Source organism: Abrus precatorius, unplaced genomic scaffold, assembly GCF_003935025.1.
Source record: "Abrus precatorius isolate BTA unplaced genomic scaffold, Abrus_2018 Scaffold2, whole genome shotgun sequence".
Taxonomy (NCBI): domain Eukaryota; kingdom Viridiplantae; phylum Streptophyta; class Magnoliopsida; order Fabales; family Fabaceae; genus Abrus; species Abrus precatorius.
The window spans coordinates 7,281,574-7,293,192 of NW_020874362.1; positions in this window are offsets into that span (position 1 = coordinate 7,281,574).

Below are 11,619 nucleotides of genomic sequence, written 5' to 3' on the forward strand. Positions count from 1 at the left end.
ACAATAATAATATAAAACAATGATAAATTAAAAAATTTTAAAGATTTATTTTTTTCATTACTTTTTCACATTTAATGTTGCACATCATAGGCACTGTCTGGTTACTCAGATGCTCTCCACAATATCACATGTCACAGCACTATTATATTTCATGTTTTTACTTAATTGCATGCACGTTTAGCTCACATGACATTGCGTATACACCAATACACTCAGGTTAAGCCTGCATGCAAACACGCCGGGCAAACACATTTACGTGAGCTCCTTCGAAATAAGATAATTATGTATATCCATTTTTTAAGATAACAATTATTCTATTTTCAATTGATGCAATCTTCGGCCATTATCATCTTTCGTAACCATATAACTGCCAAGTCTCCATCCTAAATCCCATAAGCCAACACTTAAGATATGTTTAATTTCCTTTTTAAAAAGAATTTTCAATTTTTTTTTTAAATATAGTATAAATTTATACTATATTTAGAAAAAAAATTGAAAACTCTTTTAAAAATAGAAAACAAATTTCCTTTTCTTATTTTTTTATTATATTATCCTTGATTTAGACTATGATTTTGATTAGATGCATCTTTTATTAGATTTAATGCTAGATGTTTGGATTTCAGTTTTGGGTTAATAAAAATGGTGATATATATATATATATATAATAAATAGGATATGAAAAAAAATAGAATAAGAGGTGAAGAAAATTTTATGATGATGTTATTCTAATATTATTACCATTTCTGTGTGAATAATTTTCTCTTAACTTTATACTTGATTTTTATTTTATTCTTATAGGAGAGATACTTGATTTTTTAAAAACAAAAATCATTGATGAATTTTTTTTATTACAGTTTTTGTAATGTTTTATGAACAAAATTTTTTACCAAACATTAATTTTAATTTTTTTTTTATTCATGAATTATGAAAGTAAGATTTTAGAATTTAAATTTTTTATATATTTGTTTAATAGCACATGCAATGCACATATACTTTATTTTATAATAAATATATAATTTAATAATTAAAAATAAATTTATATATTTTTTAATAATTATATATATTAAAATTATTTTAAACAATAATTTAAAAAATATTTTAATTGAACTTTATAACTATAGATTATATGTATCAAAATAATAAAAATTCAATAAAAACTTAAATAATTGTAAAATATAATTCATTTTAAAATAATATTTTTATTATATAATGTCAAAAAAATTAACTTAAAAATTAACAATCAATATAGAAATAAAATCTATATTCAAAAATATTAAAATAATTAAAATAATTTTTATAAATATAAAAATAAATATTTACAGGAAATATAGAGATTTATATAAAATAATAAAAAATTAATAATAATATAAATAAAAATTATAATAAAATATATATATATATATTTTATACACTATTTTTAATTGATTTTAATTTTAAAATATTCTTGAGGGGAAAAGATAAGGATTAGCTTTTTATATATGGTTTTAAAATATAGTATTTTTAAAAAAAATTACAATTTAAAAATGACAACTCTTTGTGTAGATACAAAAATTTAAAAATAAAAAAATTTTCGTTCAAAAAATTTTTAAAAATACAAAAGCTAATGTCAACTTTTAAAATAATAATAAAATAAAAAGTCCTAAAAGTATTATAAGTTGCCAATTGGTATTAGCAATTAAAAAAAATGATGTCTGTCATGTTAGAAAAATCTATATTTTTGTAATAAAAAAATATAAAAATAAAAAGATAAATAAAAGGACGAGGGAATATGAAAGAAAGAAATAAATAGGATACATAAATATATATATATATATATATATATAGTATTTAAAATAATATATATTGAAATATGATATTTTTTAAATAATTATAAAAATATAAGATTTAAACTAATGGAGTCTACCATTCTTTCACTCACAGGAACGAAGTCCTATTTTCAACAATCTAGAAATGTATGGAAGTTTACCAAATATTAACATCAAGAAACATGGCTTAACATGTGAATTCCAGAAATATAATCCAATTTTCCTTGTACATCAAATTACTAAAATTTTGTTGCTATGTGTATTCAACTATTCAGCAAAGACCAAATTTTATGTGAATACAACTGCATTTTGTAAAAGAAAGAACTTTCTTTAATGTTACCTAATTTATTTGATGTTTTGGTCAAAATGACTCGTGTGAAGATTTTTTTATTTTTTATTTTTTGGTTAGATTCTTATGATAACCTGTGAAGATATTTTTGTTTTTTTAGTCCTTAGACTTTTGAAAGGACTTAGACCGTGAATTGGAGGCTTTTTAACTATATATTTTAAAAATTATTTTCCTAATTAATATAAGCAATGAGTCAGTTTGTGAATTATAATGTAAAATTTAGCTGTTAGTCTTTTTCCTTCTTTAAAATAATATTTTCATAATAATAAAAACATTATAATACACAGAAGGCTTCATTAAATTTAGTTGTGCTGAAACAACTTAAAAGTGTTTAAGTGATAATTATAGATGGAGAAATTTACTAAATTGATTGTCCTGCTGGATAATTATAAGTTTCAACGTAGATAAGCCTAGCATGAAAGCTTAGAGTTGTAGAGCATGGTAGCCTGGTTCAATACAGTTCATTTCTATTCCTCCTTTTATTGTTCTTTGCAGTGACACACATTTTATTGGTGATAAGCCAATTATTCCAATCGTTATTGCTCCCAATTGATTAGGTTCCTTCCATTATATTCATAGAATTTATATCAAAATGTGAATTATTCAATTGATCATGACTTAACGATAGAAATAGAATATAGTAATAAAAAAGATAACAATGTTGAAGAAAGCATGTTATTGATATATGTTTCTTTTTATGATTCAACTATTTTTATCAACTTTACCATGTTCACATCAAAAGCATACCTGCATAAAATTGAAAGATATATTGACCAAAATACTTGTATAACCTACATTATCATATTCATGCTACCGGAATGGTGACATAAAATATGTTAATGAAATGTCATTACTCCCTAAAATGTCATTGCTTTCTATAATGATAATAAACATGGTTTTTGCTATAATGAGATATGTCCTTTCTTTTCCCATATATGTCTTTAATTTCTATGTGTACTCTTTGAACATGTGTAGTTGATTCTTTATTAAGAATGGGCAACTGATACAACAAAAATGAAAAGACCTAATATAAAATATATGTAACAAAAAGTTAAAAATAAAATTATAATTTTTTACACAGAATAAAGACTAGTGGTAAAAGTGATGATTATTGCTATTTTAACTATGATAGAATCATATCCTAAGCTGGCTAAGGTAAAATACATGCGAGTTAAGAGGTCATCAATCTTTTAAGTTTGGATTAAGATAAGGGAAAAGGTGTCCTTTATTTCAATTATTTCAACTAAAATAATATGAGAATCTTTAAGAACAATGAATCATGAGAATGTTTTCGTACTAATAACTTCTAGTGAATCATTATGTTTTAATAGTAAGCTTTAGTTAGTATTTAGAAGTACTAAAATAGTCTGAAGGGATCTTGCTATTGCAAAACCTTCCTGTGGATTTTGCTCTAATGTTATCCCTCCCACATGGTTTGGAATTTTCCTTCATATACGTTATAATATAATCATTATTCCCAATATTTAAGATTGAATCACCAAACACTATAACAACTGGAAATGTTTTAGATGGTGAGATAGGTATTATAACAAACGGATAAAATAGAAGAAGAAGAAGTAATTTTAATTTTACACTTCTACTTTGGCCTTCAAGAATGTTAACTTATATAAAGAACTATCATGTTTGACTTGTTTTCTGATTGGAACTTTACTTGTTGATATAAACTATGTAAAGTACTAGCTGTAATTAATACAGTAACACAAGCAGAATGTAGAGTCCTTTCACATAGAAGAAGTAATTTTAATTTTACACTTCTACTTTGGCCTTCAAGGATGTTAACTTATATAGGGAACTGTCATGTTTGACTTGTTTTCTAATTGGAACTTTACTTGTTGATATAAACTATGTAAAGTATTAGCTGTAATTAATACATTAACACAAGCAGAATGTGGAGTCCTTTCACATAAGTTATTTAACATATATAATACGCAACATTATTCAATTTAACTCAAGATGAATGTTTTCTATTACATTTTTTTTTGTCAAGTTGTTTGCTAGCTAAAAGTAATTTAGATGATAGTGACCTATAGTAATGATTGTAAAAGTTACTTTAACCTTGAAGTGAATAGCGGCATTTTAGCATAAGAATAATAGTGCAAGAGAAAATAAAATATAACTCAGACACATTTCTTGTATGATATGTGTGAGAAGGAATGGTAGAGTTTGTGTAACACCCTCAATTCATTATTGACATTGATGGTTGAGAATTTTATCATGGTGAGAAGTGAGTGAGTGCCTAATTAATTTTAAATCTACTTCGTTAATATATTAAACAAGTTATCTGAATTTGTTTATATTTTTATTAAAATATTTTTTAAAAATAATAATATATGTTTTTATTTTTAAAAATAAATTAATTTAAATTGAAAATATATAATTTATTAAATTAAAGTTTATATTTATATATATATTTGATAGTTCAATAAAATTATTCATCATAAAAATTTTAAAAATAAATAAATTATATTAATTTATTAAATATCTTTGTATATTATATGTATTTTGCATGGATTTGTTTATATTTTGTTATTGAGTTATATTGTTTATGTATAAGTTTAAATAGAAGTACATTAATTTTTTACTAAATATGATTATGTGTGCAAATAAAAGTGTAATAGTTTGTTATTTTTATTGTTATAAAATATAAATCAGTTTACAAAATTATCTTACATATAAATTTATAATAATAATAATAATAATAATAATAATATGTATATTCTTATTTTTAAATCTAACTTTTTATCAATATATAAATATAAAAAGTAACATTTAAATAATAAATTAAAAGAAATGTGAAAGTGAAATCAAATAATATATAAATTATCAATTTAAAAACTATATTATATAGATTGATAGTCTACTAAATTTATTAATCATGATAAATTTTAAAATCAAATTCAACATGTTAAGTTATTTAATTAATATGCTTATATCAAGCACTTGTTGATAAGTTTATATTTAGGTCCTTTTTTACAGCTCATATATTTATGTTTAACTTTTATTTTATTTAAATTTTACACTGATTTATATGTCAATTGAGCAATTTAGTATAAAAGATGTCACAAATAGATTTTGGATGCGTTTTGGGTCCCAAATTGATGGAAAATCAAATCTTCGCAATAGTCAACACACCTAGACCCTTTCAGCAAATACAGGGTACTTCGAACTCATGCACAACTATGCTTATGCCCTTTCACGGCCATACTCATCTACAAAAGGCCTAATTATTAAGAGCATTTAGGATTTTCAAACCCTATTAAAAGAGACCTTAGACATCTTAACTTTTATACTCTGTTTTCTGACCTTTGATACACTCTTGAACTTGTCTCTCTTGCACAAGATCTTTGGCATGCTCTTGGTAGGACTTGGAACTTCAAGCGATCGTACTTAAAGTCCGAGAATTCATCTCATTCTAATTTGCTTTTCTCTATGACTTTATTTATGATTATTTTAGTTTTTTCCTTTAGTATGAGTAACTAAGTCCATAGTCAAAGCTATAGGAATACGCATTCATTGTAACACCTTAAATTTAATTTTTAATAAATAAGGAATTTCATAAATTTCTGAAATAATAAAACTTCCATTTTTAATCCAAGTTTCATCAAATGTTTTAAATAAAGAAAGGGGTTACAAATTTTATCAAACAGTTGCTACAGGTCTTATTCAAATACAACAGTTTTCAAAATAATATCCTAAGTCCTATATCAGTTTCATCCACCCCTTTTACTGAGTCCGGTGCTGATCGTCTTGATTACCTAAAAAATGAATATAAGGGTGAGTATTCTACACTACCAGAAAAAAATACACAGTCAGCATAGAGTCTCACCTCCAGCACATTTCCAATACATTAAGCAAATACAATCACAAGCAACATTATCACACAGCTTATGTCAATTTAAAACCGATGCACTCACGACATCGACAACACTTCACATCCATAAGTACAATTCATAAACTCGTGCATACGCACGCCAACCACACTCACTGTGGCACTGTAATCACAGATTTACACCATGAATGGTCGCCGGTTACCCCCGCCTCACGGATACCACGTGAGCAGTCACGGGTCGCTCAGTAAAAATAGTAGTCAGAGGTCTAGTCAGGAAGAGAATGTGTGACCTGTGGTGCACCCGTTCCACAGTCGGTGTCACCACCACTTCCCTTTCCCCAAGGTATTTCTACCGTCCTCATCTTCCACACCCCCAGTGTATCGCTAAACCATTCACAACACATTACAATGGCGCTAACATGCCCATTCACACGTATTTCATTCACGCATACAATGATCATGCTTACACACAACACACAACCCACATTGCATTCAAATACACGACACTAGGCCCACATTCATTTCACATCACACGGCACGTAGCCAATACTCATTTATATTACACGGCCCTCGAGCCCATATTTGTTCACAATATTATTAATTTACCAATCAATGACATCACACACAATCACCCCCACAGGGCCTAACTATTCCAGCACACATCACATTACACACTAATTTTCAGTCAACACGAAATTTCTACTCCCTATCTCAGCCACATTGCATTAATCAACAAAACACACAATAATTATAATACATTGAGATAGGGTAGAGTCCCCCTTACCTTGGATTGAAGACCCACACTCAGATTTGACCACAGACATGTTCCCTACACAAATTTCAGCCTAAAACACATGGAAGAACTCCATGAAAATCCAAGAAAACCCAGAAACAGAGAAAAAGGGATGAGAAACAGAATCATAACCATTAAAACTCACCTCCAAGCGTTCTCCACGCGGATTCAACCCTCAATCAAGCTCACGAACAGCTTTGGAAGCAATTTAATCGATGAAAAAGGGATTTCGAAGGAAGAGGGAGAAATAACCCTCTCTAAACCCTAACCCCTTTTAAATCATTTTCTAGTCGCGACACTCTTGCTACAGCTAGATAACCTCGTTGCAGTGACACGCCCTCACGCTGCAGCAAAAATCTCAGACGAAACTGCACCCTGATTTCTGCAGAATCTCGCTACAGCGAGACTGCACCCAGAAATGCACCACAAACTGTCGTTTTGTTGCTACAGCGAGAAGGCGACAGTTTCAGTCCTTCCTCCTAGGGCCCTCTCGCTGCAGCGAGAACAGCCCAGAATTACTCCCTACACTTAGCCCATTTCAGCCCTATACAGTCATGCATACACACATCCATATACTTAATACACATAAATATCATTATTAAGTAAATCAACACACACATATATATGCATTTAGATTTATATAAATAACAATAATTAATATTACAAAATTTAGGGCTTACATTCGTGAATTTATGGGATTTTAAAGTTTGAATCTGTTTAATTTCTGTATGTGATTGATATTTATCCTATTGCGCATAATTATATAATCCTAATTAATTATATCGTCAAACAAATATACCCCGATTAGTTAATAAATCTATAGGATAAAATGAGACAAAGGATTAGGTGGACCAAACAAATTTTTTTTCTTCCAATCTTTATTAAATTAACAAGTTGATAGGTACCTTATGCTTTCTTGAATCAATATCTTGCATGACCATTGTGGATGCTAGTTTAGAGAAAAGAATGTTAATATTTCATGACCATTGGTAGGGATGGAAATAGGCTAGGATAGATTAGGCTTTGCTTAAATAGGTCTGACTTGTTTAATAATTTTGAAGCCTAAGTTTGACCTATTATCTGTCATAGGCTTTTTATTAATCCTAGTCTGACCTTTTTAAAAGCCTAATTTGGCCTATTAGCCTTTTAAATGGCTTACTTCGTATTGAGACATTCATTCGATAAGTCATTAAGCTTCTTTATAAATAGACTATTAAACCATTTAAATAGGTATGCCTTTTTAAAAGTCATAAGGCTTATATCTAACACAATCAAATACAATTTATTTCTCCTTTATTTAACATAATTAGTTTCTCATTTCATCAGCATAATCATTCGATTTCTCACTTCATGCCACTTTAATCATTTCAATTCTAAATCATTCACTAAATAAGAGTACTCTAGGTACTCATAGTTTCCCAAATCACTGTCAACATATTTTTCCTAATTATGATAGACTTACCCCAACATGGATAGTCTCCAATCAACTAAACCACACACGAATACTATGTATGTGTTCACAATCTTCATAGTAAATGTATAGTCAGAAGATCAGTCAGAAAATGAACGTGAGGCCTATAAATGCATCCCACTATTAATCGTGTACACATAAGTGAACAACATTTACCACCCTAATTTCTTCTAGATTTCTACTATCGACTTCAAACCATATACCCCCAATGTATATGTGAACTATCCATGCAATAACTCAATAGTAGTACACCAGAATCATATTGCTTACATTAATCAATATTGTCCTAATACATGTGCTATAATCACACTAATCAATGTATTACAACATATGTGTTGTAATCTCCCTTGTCGATGTATTACAACACATATTATAATCTCATTAATCCATATAGTTACGACATGTATTAGTCATCATTTTCTCTTTTCTTATATTCTCTTCAAGATTTCTCATAACATCCACTTTCTCAGCATTTTCATATTATATATAACTTATCAATACTTCTCTTTTCATTTTGATAACATAAACAACTTTAATTCTTTTCATGCATAGTCATTCACATAAACTCTATTAATCAAATTTCACTAATAACATATTTTTCTTCATTTCTTTCTCACCATTCAATTAAAGAAGTATTTATGTATTCAGACTTTATCCAAAATCAATTGTACCTTTTAAATAACGAAGAATTATCTTTGTAGCATTTAGGTGAATAGGGAATGAAACTTTCATGAAACAACTCACGACTCCAATAACATAAAAAATATCAAATGTTGTACTTGTTAAGTACGTTAAACTTCCCATTAGGCTCTTGAAGAACGTTAGTCTATCTTTTGACAATTTGAACTCTTTCCATAGGTATGCTACTTGGATTGCAATCAACTATCTTAAATTTTCTTAATACTTCCTGTGTATACCTCTCTTATAAAACAAAAATATCATTATTATGGTTTAATAAATTTACAAGTTATTAACTCACATTACAAAGAGAAATAAGCCTAAAATGTTTAATATGTTCAAGATTATCAATCTTAGGAATAAGGGTGAAAATAGTGTCATTGACAATAGAAATGTTATTAGGGTTATCAAAAATATTAGAAACAAATTTAACAATAAAAGAGCCTAAAAGATCGCATTGGGAGAGTATTCGACAGTAGAAAATTCTTCTTGCATAGGCGATTGGATAGCTTCTTACATGTGCAACTGAAGAACTTCTGATGAAGGATCAGAAATTACTTTCACCTTCTTTGTATTTTATCATAGTAGATCTTGCTCTTCAGAGCAGCGTTTTTCCATTGCAGCATGGTCCATCAATAGTTACTAAGGGAAGATCTAAGTATTAGTAAAGGGAAACCCAATCGGGGTCACTATAGAGCCGCCAAAAGCGTGACGGCATAAGGTGGGAGCTCAAAAAGGACTAAGGGCAAAGGAAACCCTAGCAGAGCCCCTTAAATCTAATTTTGCGCCTCACTCAAGAATATTTGTTATATTTTAAATGATAACTATCTAATCTCTAGAATAAATTCATTTGTAACTTAATCCTTTAATTCGGCCTAGAATTGTGTTTGTAACTTCATGGTTCAAAAATAAATTAAATTCCTAAATGTTAACTTTTAAATGTCACTAGAATTAGTCCAATAGGATATTTATTGACTGAGATATAGTCTAAATACTACACACCGATCATAATTTACATTTTCCTGCTTCCTCTTTTGGTTTAGGCCCAATTCTAACTAACATTAAAATTCAGTTTATGATTTTTTTAATGAGAATTGTAGATCTATCTCTTAAGTTTCTTATAAAATAAGAATCACATTAAAACGAAGTACCAAGTCTAGTTAAAACCAAAATACTAAACAATGTCAAAATATGTATTATGCTAAAATAATTGAACTAAGGCTTATTCAAGACTCTATAGAAAAGTAACCCAAATTAATTTAATTATCACAAAAGAATGTTAATATACTAAGTATGAAAGAAAACTTAAAGAAAAATATAATTCATTAATGTGTTGGTCAATTACCCAATTAAGATATCAATATTGTAGGAATGACGTCCTTCCACGTTGCTTTTCCCTGTTGTATGTGTGAAACTTCATGATGCAAATTGATTAGGAGTTACACAACCAAAATTGTCAGGCCTATATTATATGTATATTTAGAATTCCTTTAAAATAATTTTGTAATTATCTTATTTATATGGTATTATATATATATATATGTATATATATATATATATATGTATATGTGTGTGTATGTGTGTTTTGTTATATGATGTTATGAGATTAAATAGAATATGAAATTGCTTGAATTTTTACATATGTGAGCTTTATAATTACTAAGTGAAAAATGGATGAATGTTGTTTGTTTGAGTAAGGTTTAATTGGTGTAAGCAGCAAAATGTCTCGCTCTAGCATAATATCTCTCGTTGTAACGAGACAAGTTGTCTAGAATTAAGCTCTTTGGAGCACTCTCGCTGCAACGAGAAATGGATAAGGTTGACTCGACAAATATTTTTGCTAGAGCGAGAAATTCTCGCTGCAGCAAAAATGACAAATAGCAAGACAATCTTGTATATCTCACTATAGCGAGAAGGTCGCGAGTTTAAGAGTATTTAAGGGGATTTTGAGCTGAAAACCTTATTTTCTCACCAAATTACATTCTCCTCTCATTTTCTCTCTGTTCTCTCAACTTCTCCCCTTAGATAAAACATTCTCAAAGCTTAACTTCTTCCTGATCTAAGTGGAAACATATATTTTATACGAATTTACGTGAATTTCCAGGACTTAGTTCTCCAACTCTACTCCTTAATCTTGGATTTCTCTTCTCAAGAATTTCTATTTTCTAATAGTAAGGAGATTTGAGCCCTTAGGTGTTGTTTCTCTCTTTGAGACTCACAAGGAGTACGATATTAGAAACCCATTTCAAGGTAAGGGGAACTTACCCTAAAAGGTCTTTATTACTCACTTGGGTATTGTGATATTGTACATATTCTTGTTTTAGACGAGAATGAGTTGATGTATGAATAAACCTTAGGGTAGAACTTAAAGTATGTTTGGCTGAGTGGATTTTCTGTTGTTTTACGAATGGTATGAAATTGTCTATGCTTGAGGTGAATGTTTGAAATGCTGCGATAAAGCATAAAATGTTAAATTGTGATATATGTGTTAAAAACGTTTAATATATGCTAAAAATACTTAATTAATGTTGTGAGCTACTTGCTTTTATTGTGAATGAACATATATATGGCTATAATGCTGAGATAGACTAAGAATATATATAGTTGTGCTGCATCAAGGTGATTTTCATCATCCTAGAGCCGAGTTACATGTTTAGATTGTAACAGCCCTAG